A 17,449-nucleotide genomic window follows, 5' to 3' on the forward strand; every position below is an offset into this window, starting at 1 on the left:
TTCCTTAATCACATTTCATTCCAATTTCATTTTTCATGAAATTTTCAAAATTTAATACCACTTTATTTTTATGGAAATTTAGGTTAAAAGCCAACTCTAGGTGTCAAATGAGCAAAATGCCCCTCTTCATGTTATATTTCGGATTTTTCGGTACTATCCATATACTCCTTGTACCGCCGATTTCTTTAATTTTCATTTTTCATTTATATTGACTCACTAAATTTTCTTTGATATTTTTAATGTCAGTTACACCTCAGTAGACCTTTAATTATGTCTCGAATTTTAATTCTAAGGGTTCCCCGTACTCCTGGGGTCGACAATTACCTTCGCCGTAACTTCCTAGTGCGGTCACCCATCGCTACGGTGCCGGCTCCTTTAACCTAGTTTCATTTCCACTCTTTTATTTTTTCTTAATTTTTATTGCATTTTCTTATTATTTATTTCATCATTTTATGCCTTCTCACTATCACTGAAGTATAGTCCCAAACATCTTGACTTGTCCGGATAGACATTAGGCCACCGGAGTAGCAGAATGTACATACAACGTAAAGTGAGGGCGTTACAAAAAAGATCCTGAAATTCTAACCATGGCCGATAATAATGACAGACTAAAACTCTTGAGAGACTACAGAGCTCCATCTGTCCAAAGATTTCAGCCCAGTGTCACTAAACCCACAGTGGAAGCCAATAACTTTGAATTAAAACCAGCATGGTTTCAAATGATTCAACAAACCCAATTTGCGGGTTCACCAGCAGAAGATTCACATTATCACCTCCAGTGCTTTCTTGCCCTTTGTGACACATTTAAGATGAATGGAGTGTCTTATCAAGCCATAAGACTCAAAGCATTTCCATTCTCCCTTCGACACAGAGAAAGGAAGTGGTTACTTTCTCAACCAGTTGGAACGTTCACCACTTAGGAAAACCTCTCACAAGCTTTTCTAGTAAGGTATTTTCCACCTGCAAATTTTACAAAACTGAGACTTGAGCTCAACACCTTCAGACAAAAGGAAGGTGAATCACTCTATGACTCATTGGAAAGGTATAAAGACCTGTAGAGGGAATGTCCACACCATGGCGTAGAGGATTGGCTACTAGTACAAAATTTCTATAATGGGTTACTACACTCTACAAGGAGCACAGTTGATTCAGCTACAGAAGGTGACTTAATGGAGAAAATAGTGACACAAGCACTTGAACTTTTAGAGAGGGTTGCATACCATAATTATGAGTGGTCAAATGAAAGAGGAAATACAAAGAGAATAGCAGGAGTCCTGGAAGTGCATGCCCTAAGCATGATAAATGCTTAATTTGATCAGCTCATAAGGAGGCTTGATAAAATGCAAGCCACTGCAGTAGGGATGAATCGTCAACATGAGGATAGCTATGGAGGAGGATATTCAGAACATAACAACTTTAATGAACCCTCCACAGAACAGATGAAATATGTGAATAATGGAGGAAACTTCAACCAGAGACAGTCCAACAATCCATATTCAAACACTTATAACCCTAAATGGAGGAACAACCCAAATTTCTCATGGTCCAATCAATAGAACCAGCCAATAAACAAGCAACAGGGGTACAAACTGCCAGCAACCCCTGGATTTTAGAACAGAGGCCAAAACTTTGCACAACCACCACTGCCTCCTCAACCTCAGCAACCTAAACCGAAGATGACCATGGAATCCATGATGGAAGGGTTCCTAGCAGCTCAACAGCAACAAAATGAATTGATTAAACAGCTAACTTCCAGAATGGACCAACTTGCCACCCATAACAAGATGCTGGAGAATCAAATTGCTCAGCAAGCAAGTTCTTCAAGTAGGGCTACTGGTAAACTGCATAGTCAACCGGAGATGAACCCAAAAGAGTATTGTAAGGCAGTTACATTGAAGAGTGGGAGTGTTAGTAGTATGCCCTAGAGCATATCATTTAGTATGTATCTTGTATATATTTTATTAATAAAAGGAATTCTCACTTTTCCTTTTACATAATATATTTATATGTAATAGAAAAGGTCGATTGATATTTTCTTAGAAATTTTATTCTTAAGTTATTAAGAATATGAGTGATAGTATTTCTGGCACAAAGTATCATAAATTGGCTCACAATCGAGGATACTTCATAATAAGAACATGACTTATCCAGAAAGATTATAATCATGTTTGTTCCCAAGTTATTTATATGAGATGTAAATAAGATGAAATGGTGATTCTCATGCTATATAACAAATATGATAGGCACTTATACATGATAAGTAGGCCAAACCAGTGACATTTATGACAAGCACATGGAGTTTACTCTTGTTAATGTATTGTCATAAATCATATTAGTGCGTATAATCTTTAGACCTGAGATAGCACAATTATCTTGTATATAGGTGGTTTGAGTTTAATACTGCTTTCATACTTGTATTGCGTATGGGTATATGGGCATGTGTTGGCTCCTACTAGTTATATATGGAGGTAGGTGTTGATCAAGATGGAATCTGTTCCTCTAAGTAAATAGGGATAAAATCGTAGGTTCATTTAATTGTTCTTGATGTTTCAAGTTCCTGGCCAGGATAGATAGATTTAATCAGAAAAGAGTTTCTGATGAGACAATCTTTTTAATTGAGAACTGGAATTAAAAGAGAACATAATATTCATAGCAAATGGGGTTTGACATAAATCATGACTCCAGCTCGAATTGGGATTTTATAACAGAGAGATTCTAGTGCATGGTAATATATGATTATAGGTTCATTTAAGGTAAACCTTATTACTAATTGGGTGGCCATGGCATGCTATGCTAGGTTTAACCATGTTCTATGAGGTGCATAAAATGATTTAGAGAAATCATTTATAGTAAGAAAGAGTTCTGATGATATTAAGAGTTGATATCATGTCTCATTGCCAATTAGTGATGAGCTTAGTAAGTCACACACATACACAAGTGATCACCAAATTAAATATGATTTAATTAATTAATTAAAGAGTTTAATTGATTAATTAAATATATTTGGTTTGCAATTAGATTGCAAAGTCCCTAGCATGGCTTGAAACCAAATCTAGGTTATTGGATGTATAGTATAAGTTAAATTTATATTTAAAGTGTTTAAATATGAATTTAATTAATGAGAAATTAATTAATAAAGATTAATTAATTAATTTATATTTGATATAAATTGATTAGAAGAAGAGAAATAATTATTTTGGGTTGAGAACTCAAAATTAAGACGCAGGGGTATTTTGGTCATTTCACAGGGTGACATATAGCACCATGAGATGGTGACACATGGCACTACACATAAGCTTGCCAAATGTCTTTTAATCATGTAAGATGATCAAAGTCAAGATTAAATATAGGTTTGACACTTGGCATAATTTGATTGTGTCAATTAAACCTAGAACCAAACAGAGGGTAACACGTGGTAAGGGTTTTAAATGGTGACCTAGCTATATAAGTGTAAGGATGAAGGAACAAAATAATAAGCAGCCACTTACTCCTTGGTGCCACCACCTAAAGAACACTCTTCTTCTCTTCTTCTTCATCTCTCATCAATTCAAAGAGATTAGCAAACAATCTCTTGAATTAAAAATACTAGAAATTGTTTCTAGTGTCCTATTTACATCTGTAATCTTTGAAAAGGAAAAAACTTGATTTTCTAATTCATAGAAAAAGCTTTAGAAGCTGTTCAAGGGCTGCCATAGGATCTTGGTGTGGACAAGCTAGAGGGACAACATCTAGTGTCCTAAGACGCATCCCAAAGGTGCCAAACACACTATAGTGCATCAAGAGGTTAGTGCACTTGTTCTTTATCTAATCTAGAGTTTTAATAATTAATCTGATTAATTCTAAAATCTTAAATGGCAAATGTAGATCCAAAATCATATTGAAAAAAATCATATTAAAAGAGTTTTAATATGCTTTTTATCATTGAAATCAAATAGATAAAAATGAATCTTGCATGATGCATGTGACCCTAGGTGAAAAATTTTTTGAATTTAATGATATAAACTAGTGTTTTTCATGCTTTCGCTCTTTCAATTGGTATTATTGCCACTATATTTGCCATTTAGTTTATTAATTATATCATTTAATTTTGTTGTTTGATCATGAGATGATAGATCCATTGCTGGTTGGACTAACAAAGGTGGCGGCTTGATAAACTACACCACCATGCGCATGGTTTGATTCATTCAACCATGCGCATGGCTGTTTGGGTATGTTTGTGGGCTTTGTTCCAAGGCCCATATTTAGGCCCATGACTAATTAAAGTGTTTAATTAGGTTTTTAAATCACACAATTAAATTTTCATTCAGATCTGAATTTTAAAAGTTGTTTGAATGTGATTCAAATATAAATTTTAAAGTTGTTTGAATGTGATTCAAATCTGAATTTTTAAAGTTGTTTAAATCATATTCAAATCTAAATTTTTAAAGTTACTTGAATGTGATTCAAATCTGAATTTTAAAAGTTGTTTGAATATGATTCAAATCTGAATTTTTAAAGTTGCTTGAATGTGATTCAAATCTGAATTTTTAAATTTATTTGAGTATGATTCAAATCTAAATTTTTTAATTTGTTTGAATCATATTGAAATCTGGATTTTTAAGTTGAATATGAGATATTTAATTTAATTTAAGTATGTATGTTTTATTTAATTGTTAAATAGTGATACGCATGATGGATGATCATGGACTATAAAAGATCAGTGTGATTGGATTTATTTTTTTTTTATGTTTTCTTTGGGTTGTAAATTAATTTAATTTAATTTAATTTATTTTTGAGCATGTATTATTAAGTTTTAATAATTTTGAGTTGTAATTTCATTTATTTAGTTCTTGTAAATTCGCCTTGGTATGCCAATGATTACTATATAATTTAATTGCAAGAAGATCAAGGAGGTCAAGAGCATTAGTGGGACCAGTGGGAGGAATTCAAGATCATGGGTTGATTATGTACTCTTTCAGCAACTCTTATAAAATGAATGAATGAAATGCACCTAGGAATGCCCTGATTCAATTCTTGGTGGCTCATAATTGAATCCCTTAGAAAGTCCATGATTATACCATATTTATTATTATCCATGAATATATGAGATGTATGGGATTGTATGCAATTATATGATATATACATGCTAATTGGATAATGTACAAAGTGAGACCATAATAGTAATTAGGACGACTACAAAATCTTCCAAACAAATGATTAAGTTGGATATACTATAATTAAAGTAATTATAACATGGGCCCTCCATTGGAGCAATTATTTTAAGAAATTTTAAATAGTTGCATATGATGCAATTAATTTAAGAGATTTTCTTAAGAATAATTGTTAAGCATGAGATGTTGTAAATATGTAAATGGTTCGGTGGCCAATAATGGATGTGCCTGAGGACATTAAAATTACTTGCATGTTTACTGGCTCAATGGGATCAATTTAACTAATGCAAGATAAGTCAATAATGGATATGCTTGAGATTTTGAGCATTAGCGGCTAGGTAAAGGATTGAACCTCATATGAGATGTGATGGGCAAGGAGTTGCTCACTTATAATTTATTGTTATTCTAATAATGGATGTGCCTGAGGATGATTAATAGGATTATAAGAATTCAATCACCCACTAGAAATCTATCTAACTAGGATTTCCATTTTCTACTTTAGAAGTATAGGATTCGTTAAGTTAGTGGGAGGACCAATTTGATTAAAAGACCATAATCATTTTGGCTAATTACATGATACATTTACTAATTAATCTAGTTATTTTCTATAGTTAATTTTCTGATAATAATGAGCACAGAACAACCACCACCATCCAATATCCTTGCAAGCATACTTGATTGCAATAGGTTGACAGGACCTAATTTATTTGATTGGCTAAGATATTTGAAAGTTGTCCTGAACCTTGAATATATAGGATATGTTCTAGACTCAAATGTTTCTGGTCTCTTACCTCTAGAGGCCACTCAAGATGAACGTGAAACTTTGGACAAGTGGAAGGAGCATGATATGAGAGCTAAGTGTTACATGCTTACTTCCATGAGTAATGAGTTTTAGAAGCAGCATGAGAACATGCAGAGTGCGAGTTAGATCATCCTTCACCTACAAGAGTTGTATGGTGAGCACAGCAGGAATGCTAGGTATGAGATATCTAGACAGCTATTCCACATGAGGATGTCTGAGGGACAAAATGTTGGGGATCATGTCCACAGGATGATTTGGCTGATTGAGCAGCTGGAACATCTTGACTTTAACATGGATTTCCAACTACAGACGGATTTGATCCTTCAGTCCTGTAACACCCCTATGTTTGGTAGTGCGTTCTACTGTTCCGATGATCAGTGTCTGTCCGGAAAACTAGGATGCCTAGAACTACATTTAAATGTCAGTGTGGAGACATAAAATAATGAAATATAAGAAAGGAAAATACAAAAAAAGAGGAAAAATAATAGCAATGAAATGTGACTAAGTTAAACGAGCCGAGAACTGTAGCGATGAGTGATCGCACCAAAAAGTTGTGGCGTGGACCGTTGACTAATCCTGGACTGCGGGGAACCCTGAAAATTATTTTTAAGACTTAAATAAACATCTATTAAAGTATAAATGTCATTAAAAATATCAAATAAAAATTAATTAATTAGTACAAAGAAAAACGAAAAATCGAGAAAACGATAAAACTCGGTGTTACCGAAAAATCGAGAATGCAACTCGAATAGGGGAATTGTGGTCATTTGACACTCCGAGTTGCCTTTTGACTTCAATTTCCATTAAAAATAAATGATATTACACTTTGGAAATGTCATGAAAAATTAAAATGAGATACATTATGTAAATAGTGAAAGAATTGAGATAAATGTGCAAATAATGAAACTTTGAATAAATAATCAATAAAACTAATCATTGTGCTCCACTAACTACATTATAAGAGACCTAAATATGGTTTTAGTGGATAGAAGAAAGGTCTTCTTCAACCTTTGAAAACAATGGCCGAATTCATCCTCCATTAAAGCTCCATAGCCAAACCTCATTCTACCTCCATGCACCATTGATTTAGCCATTTTTTTCACTAGGTTCCTTCACTAAACCTTGTCTACACACCTTGGGCAACATACTTGGAGCAAAAAGAAGGAAGTTTAGTGAGGTTTGAGTGAGCTACAAAAGTAAGTAAGTGTCCAATTCTCTTCTTTCCTTTAGTAAATGTGATGCTTGAGTTAAGGGATGTTATTTGGTGAAGAAAATTTGATGAATTGTTGAGTATTGGAATTGAGCCATTTTCAGCAGCCATGAAGGTTTGTAGTGTGTGAGTTTTTCTTACTTCTAATGGATGGAAATTAAGGTTGATTAACTCAAATGGAAGATGTAGTAAGTTAATATCAAAGGATGTGCATGTTAGTGCTTGAATTAAAGGTTTGAAAATGGGTCTTGATACTTTGGTAAACTGTCATGTTTGGTAGCCTATAATACTAAGAAATTGTATGTAAGTTTATGTGAATTATTGATGAAATGTGATGGTGTTAAATAGTAGGCAGCATGTGTAGTTTTCATGGATGTGTATGTGAAAAATTGGTGTTGAAGTATGTTGTATTTCGGTGGAATCGAATGTTGAACTTTAATGGTGAATTGTGTGTATTGAGCACTTGAGTGTTCTACCCAATATGCTTGCTGGAATTGTGCTTAGTATTTGTAGAAGTGATATGAATGAATAATAAAGTCATGAGGAGGAGAAGGAATGTCAAATTGGAAGTGTAATTATCTTATGCAGGTTGTGTGTTATTGGTAGTACTTAAATTAGGTTATAAGTGTAAAACTGTGAACCCAATTGGTAATAGACCAATGGGGGTTGAAACTAGACACCAAATAGGCCAACTTTCATATAGAAATATTGCCAAAATTCTGCCTAGAAACTGACCTAAAAAATGACCAAATCTGGATTATGACTTTGAAAACCTGAAAATTGACCATTTGGACAGCAGTTAGTGTTTTGGCCATAACTCACTCAAAATAAGTCTAAATGATCTAAAATTTTTACCATGGATAGATTAGACATAGAGCTACAACTCTTATGAAGACACTAAAGCCCAGAAATGACCACAAGTTTGGGTACTAAAACTGCCAGTACTGAAAGTGACCTAAAATTGACCAAATTTTGCACTAAAGGTACAATCTGTCCAGTTTTAGTAAATTGACCATATCTTGGTCTATATAACTCAGAATGACCTGAAATTTTTTCCCCAAGTGCAACAAGACATAGAGCTACAATTTTTTTTCTTTGACCAAAAGCTAAAAACCAAGAGAAATAGGACTTTAATTTAGATCAATTTAGCACACAAAAATTAAGAACTTGACATTTACATACAATAATGCTTGAAATAATTTAGCAATGAATGCCAACTTGTAAAAATGGTAAATTGCACTATATTGGTAGCATATTGAAATGAAAGATGTGACATATTGGTAACATTAAACCTAATTCACCTAGAGTGCATCAAGGATCAACATTATAGGTTGACTAAGGAAAATAATAGAATTAAATAAATTAATTATTGAACCTTATTGTCAGAGACATTTTAAATGAGTACTGAAACACTTCAAATTGTTTGTTTCAGTTAGTAAAGACTCAGGGAAGGGGAAGAAAACACTGAGTTAGGGCCAAGAGGTTACTCTTCAGAGGTTTGTGCACAACAGTTATTTCTTTTGAAATTTTCAATTGAAATAAATTATGACTATTTGTATGTTATTATTTTAAATTGTGGAAAATTTGTTTGAATGGAAATTTGATGGATACTTATTGCTTGAAAAACATTGCAAATGGTTTGAAACCACAGCTATCATGTATGTTGATTGAATTCCTCACTAGCTTGTCTAGTGGGACGAATTGACTTTGAATTCCCTCTCTGGCTAGTGTTGAGGTGTGTGCCTGTTGAGAACGAATAGGAAGAGTACTCATTTATTTGCTAGCTAGCTATGTTATTCCTCACTAGCCATCGGCTTTTGGGATGAATTGAACCATGGAATCATGATTAAGCTGTGTGTGTGATTTATTGATATTTATTGTGATATTGTGAAATGGAGTTTAATTCTTTATGACATTCACTGCCTTTTGAATTTAACTATGATTTTAAGTATCCACAGTTCATATGATTTATGGTTTATGGTTTTAAATTGTATTTTCTTAATGTTGTGCACCACTAAGACGTTGGCTCAGTGATAGCTTTTTCATTACTGTCGTAGGTAGACAGACGGACAGAGCAGCAGAGTAGGCTGCTTATGCTACATTTTGAGATTTCGCTGGGTATATTAAGTACACCATATTTTATAGTTTTTGTTGTAATGTATGTGCTCTGTATGTATATATTGTACTTGGTCTTGAGCAGTTGTAAACTAAAATTGTAAATTATTTTGGTTTGTAAAAATATTGTGACATATTTCTTTTATCTCAGCTTTTAGAAACACTGAAAAATTGATGTTGAATTGAGTTGAGAAAATTATTGTGTTGAACTGTTATTGGAGTTTGGGATTGAAAAAATATATATTAGAAGTGCATTTTTATAGGTTTTTGAAGAACTGTTTTATTCAAAATACAGATGGCACTTTGCCAAAATTTTTAAAGAAACTATTAATACTCAGATTTGTTATTTTGTTTCACTTCAGTTAAAAATTTTTAACACCTGTCAAAAGTGCTCACCACTGCAAAAAGAAATAAGAAAAGGTTTTAAAATCCCTTGTAGTGTATATAATGAGCTATCAGTAGGCGAAGTTTGATAATTCATTAGGTATACTATGGGATCATGTTATGCCTTATGGAGGGGTAAGGTGTGACAAGTCCCTTCCTGAGTCATTTAGTAATTTTGTGATAAATTTTCATGTGACACCTTGGCTGGTTTACTCAACATGCTAGTTATTGTCCAAAAGAATATACCGGGAAATAAAGGAAAAGAGGTAGCTTTGATTGCATCTTCTTCCGCTAGAAAGTCCAACAAGATGAAGGCAATAAGAAAAAGAAATCTTAGATTCCTGGTCCTTCCAAGAAAATAGCTAAACAAAAAGGGAAGACTAAAGCTGATGGAGGCAAAGGAAAGTGTTTCCATTGCCAGAAGGATGGGCACTGGAAAAAGAACAACCCTGAGTATCTTACTTCTTTGAAGAACAAGAAGGATACACCTTCGAAAGGTATGTCCATATGTTGTTATTTAGATTCTGATGATACTCATAGTTCATCCACAGCTTGGGTTTTAGATACTGGTGCCAGTTCTCACATTTCTTATGATATGCAGGAACTAGCAAATAGTAGCAGCTTGCGTTCTCGAGATGTTAGACTCCAGATTGGCGACGGCTCAACTGTTGAAGCTTTAGCCATAGGATCTAAATCTTTTTACATGTCTGGACATGTTTTGTGTTTGGAGAATATTTTATATGTACCTGATGCTTTTAAGAACATCATTTTTATATCTAGTTTGACTATAAATGGCTATGAATTTTAATTCACATATGATGTTTGCAATATTTATTTTGGAAATAAATATGTTGGTTCAGGTTATATGAATGATGGTCTTTGTTATTTGGATAATAATGACAAACACAAAATGAATGTAAGTGTTCTAAATGAATGCAATTCCATGGTGAAAATCAACTCTAGTTCAAAATATATTTGGCACTTAAGGTTAGGTCATGTTGCAGAAGATAGAATTACAAAACTAGAAAAAATGGGGATCTTATCTTCATTGGGCTCTGAGCCTACTCCAACTTGTGAATCTTACCTTTAGGGCAAAATGACTAGATCACCCTTTGTAGGATAAGGGCTAAGAGCTGAAAATATTTTAGAGCTAATACATAGTGATGTATGTGGTCCATTTAAAGAAATGGCTAGAGGTGGTTTTCATTACTTTATTACATTTATTGATGATAAATCAAGGTTTGGGTATTTGTATTTGATGAAATACTAACATGAATCCTTTGAAAAGTACAAAGAATTTAAATATGAAGTAGAAAATGAAATAGAAAAAAGTACTAAAGCTCTTAGATCAGCTCGTGGAGGTGAATACTTGAGTGCTGAATTTGATGAATACTTGAGAGAGCATGGTATTGTTTCCCAATTGTGTAACGATCGGGCTCCCAACACTAGAGGAATTGTTCACTTTCGCCATAAGCCTCATGGTTTTATCCCATAGGTGGAATGGAGAACTTCCAAGGAGGTCACCCATCCTAGGATTTCTCTCAAGTGAGCATGCTTAACCCTAGATTATTCCAACTCTCCAGGCCATTCCACCAAAAGGCGCCTCTTATGATTAGTTCCCTCATTTTATATAACATTACTTTTTGAACCCAAGACCATCTCCGTGCTTTGCCGATGTGGGATTTGCCTAAGGGACCTTTGCAGATTTTTAGATTTCTGCAGATTAAGTGATTCAACTTTGCTTAGCAATTTGATTGGGTTATTTAGGTATTCTATTTGTGTATTTTTAGTAGAAAAAGAAGTTGAAATGGACAAAGAAAAGTAGGTAACAAGGAAGGAGAATTATTGAAGGTTTGTGCACAACTAACTTTTTCTTCATTTTTAAACTTGTAAATTGCTTGGAATGTGTTAAATTGAATGAGTTTGCTTTGAACAAGTTTACTTTGACTGAAATATGGTTTTTCTCTTACATTTGAGAAGTTTGGGTGTTGCCACCTTTATATGGATATTATGATGAATTTAAATGTGTCTATTGATTTATAAATGTGATTGTTGAGTGGGAAATTTTTGAAAACTGTTTTGAAACCACAGTTAGCATAGCAGTCCCTTTCGAAACTCCCCAGTAGTAATAGCTACTTGGGGTTGATAATTGATATTGATTATGTCTCCCATTAATAATGGTTAGTGGGGTAAGATTACATGAGTACTCATTAGCTAGCTAGCCCTTCCCTAATTAATAACGGTTAGTGAGGTTGAGATTGCTTTGTCATGGTGTACAACACGGCACTGATCGTGAAATTTTGTGTCATGGCCTAAACTGTGTATTGATGTTGGCAACACTAATGCTTTGTAAATTGTGATTTATGAAGTACAATTTCTCATTTGAAATGTTATTCCAATAAATGGCCTTTATGGACTTAGAACTATTATGAAGTTTTCATGCTTAAGAAAAATGTGATTTATTATGTTTTGACAAATTGTATTTTACCTTAAGTTTTAAAGTTATTAGTTATGCACCATTAAGTGATATACTCAGCGATACCTTTTTTATGCTATCGCAAGTAAAGGAAAGGAGAAGGCTGCCGAGTGAGAGACTTGAAAGTAGCATTTTGGTATTGTTTGTGGGTATTTACGTTAGGTATACCCTTGTGATTTCTTTGGATGTATTTTGTACCTATATGTATGGATGTACGGACATTGAGCAGTTTGTATTTAAAAACATTACATTGCTATCACATTTTGAGTTTGTAACTATTTTGTATTTTACTTTGAGACTTATGTAAATGTAACTTTTGCAATATTTAGTCTATCATTATTTCTAATGAATGTTTACATGGAATTTTAACTATTCTCATGCAGTTTTCCACAAAAGAATTGATAAGATAAAAAGCTATGATTTGTTTTAAAATCCTTTGTAGCATAACTAATAGGTTATCGGTAAGTAGAGTTCGGTAATTCATTAGGTATGCTATGGGAACATGTGATGCCTTACCAGGGATAAGGTGTGACAAGCTGACTCCTCCAGGAACACCACAGCTGAATGGTGTATCTGAAAGGAGAAATCATACCCTATTGGATATGGTATGTAATATGATGAGCTATACTGATATGCCAATCTCTTTTGGGGATTTGCATTAGAGTCAGCTTTGTATATTCTGAATAGGATTCCATCAAAATTAGCTTCTTCTACACCTTATGAGATATGGCATGGAAGAAACCAAGTCTTAAGCATGTTAAGATTTGGGGTTGTTCAGCTTATATCAAAAAGCTGAACACTAATAAATTAGAAACCAGATCAGAAAAGGGTCGATTTGTTGGATATCCAAAAGATAGTTTTGGATACTATTTTTATTTGCCTACATCACAAAAGGTTGTGATAAGTAGAGATGCCACATTTCTTGAACAACAGTTTGTTTAAGAAGGAGGCAAAGGAGGGCAAATAGAGTTAGAATTGGAGAATTCTGACCAAATAATAGATCAGATGGATATAAATCCATCTAGTCAACCTACATCTATTGATATAACATCTACAACTATTAATTCAAAGAGAATAGCCATCAAGCTCTTGAATTAAAAATACTAGAAATCGTTTCTAGTGTCCTATTTGCAACTTTTGTAACACCCTCCCGGTAGCAACTCCATACATTCTACTGTTCCGGTGACCGGTGTCGGTCCGGACAGCTAGAATGTCCGAAAAAATATTTAAACTAAAGTGAGGAACCATAATTAACTCAAATATTAATAAGAAAAATTTATTAAAAATTTTAGAAATAAAATACAACCAAGTTAAATGAGCCAGTGCCCAAGCGAAGGGTAATCAGAGGGAAGTTGCGGTTCTCGCAACGAGGAGCCTTAGACCCGGGGGAAAAATTATAAAATAATTTTTGGGACTCCAGAAAAGGGTTATTGAGGTTCCCATGGCATTAGAATGGCAAGAAAATACCTAGAAAAAATTTTCAATCGGTACAGCCAATTTTCACCCGTTAAGCCAAACAGAGGGCATTTTGGTCATTTCGCCTTCAGAGGTGATTTTTGGCCGACTTGTCCAGTTGAGTAAATAATTAATATGACATAAAATATGGATAAACATTACTAGAAATTAAATTGAAGATGAGTAGTGGAGGAAAGAAAAGAAAGTGAAGAAAAAGCTTATTTATGACATCATTGTGATGTCATTTAAAATTGCCAACCAATCACCATTAAGTAACCATGTGACTAACTAATAAAAGAGCTAAATAAAGACCAAGGAAGACTAAAAACCAGCTGCCTTCTCTTCAGCCAAAAACGTGAGTTTCTCTTCTTCCTCCCTCCATTGATGTTCAATCAAGCAAGCTTAATTTCCTACCTTGTTTCACCATAAAACCCTAACCCCACTTCATTAAAATTTTACCCTACACCTTAAACAAGCTTTTGGCAGCCAAGTAGAGGAAAGCAAGAGAAGTTTGAGTTGGGAAAAAAACTGCCCTATTCAAGGTTAGTGCACTATATACCTAAAACTCTTTAATTTCATGAAATGGAACTTGAATTTAGTAAGAAAATGTAATTTAAATGAACAAAATTCATGTGTATGTGTACATGAGTGTTGGCTGCCCTAGTGAAGGAATAGGAAGGAGTGTTTTTGATGAGCTTGAAGTGAACTAGAATCATGTAGGAAGTTTATAAACATAAGAATAATAAGTTGGTATGCTAACTAAGGCATTTTGTAGAAAACCTAATGTGAAGCTAGGGTTTTGGGGAGTGAAAATTGACTTGGCTTAGGAAATTGTTAGAGCACATTTTAATGGTCAATTAGTGACCATCTTAGGTAAGTTGACCATAAAATGGACTGAAAAATAGGATTGCAAAGTGAAGTTGCAGGCTGCCCTAGGACAGCAGCAGAGGGACTGAAAATTCAGTCCACTTGCACTGCCATAACTTGGGCTGTGTTGGTCCAATTGGTGTTTGGCCAATTGGACATGAAACTAGGTTTATAATGGCACATTTTTTCTGAAGAAACCATTCCCAAAAGACCAAAGCAAGAGGACCAAAACTTGGCCCCAATCCGGACACCCTGCAACAGCCCCTGCAGAATTGACCAAATGAACAGTAACTGTTCATTTGGCCATAACTCACTGTAGATTTGGTTAATTGACCTGAAATTTTTACAGCAACAAGATAAGATATAGACAAACAACTTTCATGAAGAAACCTACCCCAAATAATGCCATTAACCCATTCAAATGATTGGGCAAAATTAAGTTATCAAACCTGCAACTCTGCAGATTTACATTTGAACAGTAATGTTTGGATGACTATAACTCCCTCTAGAAAACTCGGATTTAGGCGATTCGTGAACCGATGGAAACCTAAGGTATGGTAGAACATGTCATATGAAGAAAGTTAGACCAAATTATGAACTTAACTTGATCAAATTACTGACCAAAGTTGGACCAAAATCTGCCAAAACCCAAAAGTGCAGCATGAGCGATTGCGTGAGCGATAAACTTATTTTGGCCATAACTTGAGCTACAAAACTCCAAATGGAGTGATTCAAAAAAAGAAATTCAACTAGACAGAATAAGGAACAACTTTCATGTTTACCATTTCCTCAAATTCCCACTGTAAAAATAACAAATGGAATAGTAAATATGAAGCACCAAATCTGAAAATTTTGTTCAATTAGCATTAAGCTTAGAAATGGTATTGGCAACCAATACCAACAAGTTTTAAATACAAAATGTGGTATGTTTGGGGTGTTAAAACCAATACACCTATTTTCTATCCAAAAGTCAACATTTTGTTGACCAATGAGGTGAATAGTGACACCAAAACCAAAAATTGGCAATTTTGCCAAAATAACCTAAGCTTTGAGAAAGTGACCAAAACTAACAAGTTTTGAATACAAAATGTGGTATGTTGGGAGTATTAAAACCAATGTACCTATTGTTTATGCAAAAGTCAACATTTTAGTTGACTAATGAAATGAATAGTGACATGAAAACTTGAAATTCAAAAATTGTGAAACTTAAAAATGCAAAATGCCCTAGTAGGCCTAATGTGATTGGTTTGGATAGTTTGGCATGCCAATAGGGTATTGTTTTAGCAGTGCTGCGAAAGGAAAGGCTTTATGCCTGTATTCATGGCTTTATGCCTGTATTCATGGCTTTATGCCCGTATTCATGGCTTTTATGCCCGTATTCATGGCTTTTATGCCAATTATGTGATATCATGGCTTTTTAGCCACACTGACTGCATACGTGGTTGACGTTCTGCGTCCCATGCTATGACGGCCCGAGGCACCACGGTGTCTAGTGCCAACGACCCGTTATCCAGTCCAGTCGTCTAGTATAGGTTACTTGGGCATGGAAAAGTATAACTATGATTGAACTGATTATTAAAGAAAATACGAAAATTAAGTATCAGGAATGATTACAAAAATACAAAGAAGCTCAAGATCACGAAGAAAATAATTAACGAAATGCATGAAGAAGTTAATATCATAAAACATGATTAGCCCTCGACTAAACAATAAGTTAGTAATTATTCATTTCTTATGAACACAATAGCAAGGAAATTATTATTTTTATTTGCATATTATATTTTCTTGTATTATTGGCACCACTAAGCTTTATGCTTAGCGTCGCTTTGCAACGCAGCGTAGTCAAGATTTGGACAGAGGGCCCGGTAGACCACAGATTGGTAAGGCGGTTCACGATTACGCATAGTGTCCGTGTCACCTCAACTTCTGCAGTGCATTGGTAGGACACTGGGTGTCATTTTGGCATTCTGTAATAAATTTTGATTTTCTCATATGTAAAGAAACTTATGTAATGTATTTTAATTTTCATGTAAATAATGCAAATTTGTGTTTGTAAATGGAAAAGTGAATATTGATCTGTGATTGTTACCTGACTATCAAATGAGATGAATGATTGAGAATTGAAATTGAGAAATGAATGGTTGACAAATGTTGAGATGATGATTATTGGAGTTTGAGAGTAATTGATTACGAATATATGAATATTGGAAGTGTTTTTCACAGGTTCCGACGAACGGTTTTTGTAACACCCCTAAGTTCGGTAGTGCGTTCTGCTGTTCCGGTGACCAGTGTTGTCCGGACAGCTAGGATGCCTAGAACTACACTTCAATATGAGTGAGGAGACAAAATAATGAAATACAAGAAAAGAAAATACAAGAAAAACAAAGGAAAAATAATAGCAAAGAAATGTGATCAAGTTAAGCGAGCCGGGAAACCTAGCGATGGGTGACCGCACCGGGAAGTCACGGCGTGGATCGTTGACTAGCCCTGGACTGCGGGGAACCCTAGAAAACATTTTTAGGACTTAAATAGAACCTTGTTGAAGAATAAATATCTTTAGAAAGATCAAAGAAAAATTAAATAATTAGTGCAAAGAAAAGTGAGAAATCGAAAAACAGACAAAACACAGTATTATAGAAAAATCGAATGCAACTAACAGGCATTATGGTCATTTGACATCCTGAAGTGTCTTTTGACCTAAATGTCCATTAAAAATAAATAATATTACATTTAGAAATTGAAATGAAAAATTAATTTGGTGGTACCTAAAGTAAATAACTAAAATTATGGGTTAATGTGGGATTAAGTGAACAATTAGATTATTATATGATTAAGTGACTAAGTGGACCACTAAGGGAATTAATTAAACACATAGTGGGACATGTGTACACTTAATAGGCAGCTGAATACTTCATCTTCTCCATTTCCATAAAACCAGCCGAAATGAAGAGGTGAAGAATTCCACCATTGACGTTTTCTTCAAGCTCCAT

At 34.1% G+C, this 17,449-nt stretch overlaps 1 non-coding gene across 1 annotated transcript; it reads right to left on the reverse strand.

Annotated features, from left to right (window-relative positions):
- Positions 1-974: 974 nt before the first annotated feature.
- On the reverse strand, positions 975-1,081 carry LOC131182737 (small nucleolar RNA R71). The gene has a single exon (XR_009150997.1). It is a non-coding gene; the product is annotated as a small nucleolar RNA R71 (small nucleolar RNA).
- Between the last annotated feature and the right edge of the window lie 16,368 nt (positions 1,082-17,449).

Source organism: Hevea brasiliensis, chromosome 8, assembly GCF_030052815.1.
Source record: "Hevea brasiliensis isolate MT/VB/25A 57/8 chromosome 8, ASM3005281v1, whole genome shotgun sequence".
Classification (NCBI taxonomy): Eukaryota; Viridiplantae; Streptophyta; class Magnoliopsida; order Malpighiales; family Euphorbiaceae; genus Hevea; species Hevea brasiliensis.